The sequence below is a fragment of the Herpailurus yagouaroundi genome, unplaced genomic scaffold (assembly GCF_014898765.1).
Source record: "Herpailurus yagouaroundi ecotype Mexico unplaced genomic scaffold, PumYag 254, whole genome shotgun sequence".
NCBI lineage: Eukaryota > Metazoa > Chordata > Mammalia > Carnivora > Felidae > Herpailurus > Herpailurus yagouaroundi.
The window spans coordinates 1828387-1829711 of NW_024412471.1; positions in this window are offsets into that span (position 1 = coordinate 1828387).

A 1325-nucleotide genomic window follows, 5' to 3' on the forward strand; every position below is an offset into this window, starting at 1 on the left:
TCGCGGTCAGTGAGTTTGAGCCCCGCGTCAGGCTCTGGGCTGATGGCTCAGAGCCTGGAGCCTGTTTCCGATTCTGTGTCTCCCTCTCTCTCTGCCCCTCCCCCGTTCATGCTCTGTCTCTCTCTGTCCCAAAAATAAATAAACGTTGAAAAAAAAAAGTCAGGTAATAGTCAAACCTGTGACTCTCTAGTGACTGCATATTGATGCTCTCATCAATCATGTGTTCACCTTGCCTTTTTTTTTTTTTTTAAGGGGTGGGGGAAAGGTTACTATCTGATTTCCATGGGGGAATACATGGTAGCCTTCCAGTACTGACATCAATTGTGTGTGTGTTTTTTTTTAATTTTTTAATGTTTATTTATTTTTGAGAGAGAGAGAGAGAGAGAGAGAGAGAGAGAATCTGAAGCAGGCTCCGGCCTCTGAGCTGTCAGCACAGAGCCTGATATGGGGCTTGAACTCATGAACCAAGAAATCATGACCTGAGCTGAAGTTGGATGCTTAACTGACTGAGCCACCCAGGAGCCCCTAATACTGACATCAATCTTAATCTGCTTTCATTTTACCCTGACCTGCACCTTGTCCTGAATTTCTTTTTATCAAATCAGTGTACAAATCACCTTTCTCTCTCCCTCTCTTGCTCTCTCCCCTTAGTTTATCCAATATAGCACACTCTGTTCTGGTGAAGGCATAGTCTAGTATCTCCATTTCAAAGCTTTGGTTCCCCTGCCTCAATTTTCAAATAACCCTGGGAACTTACTCAGGCCAAGGAGAGGGCAGTTCTGTTTCAAGGAGTCAGAAAACAGAAACAACTATCAAGTCTCTGGTAACAGTGCGTGACTGTTTACTTCTCCATACCATTTGGTATTGCTGCTAAAGTCTGGTTCAGCATTGTCCCATGAATACATGTCTCCTCTGAAGGGACTGCATACTGGTCCAAGTTCCTGCACAAGCCCAAGTGATGCCCCACACTTAGCTTCCAAGGTTATGGCTGTCTTAGTTCACATCCACATGCTAAGTCACTGTTACCTAGAATATTTGGCCAGTATAGACCTAAGAGTTTTCACTATCACTATCTCTATCACTTACTGGGCCAGACTCAGACTCAATCCTCTTCAGCAAAACCTGTGTTGAGCATTGATCCATGGCCTAGATGCCCTCTCTCCTTCTAGTGAATTCTCTTATGCACCTTCCTGCCAGTTGACGATGGTCTACCAAATTGCCGTAACTTCAGACTTTGGAGAGTACAGATTATAATTTCCTTCCTTCCTTCCTTCCTTCCTTCCTTCCTTCCTTCCTTCCTTCCTTCCTTCCTTCCTTCCTTCCTT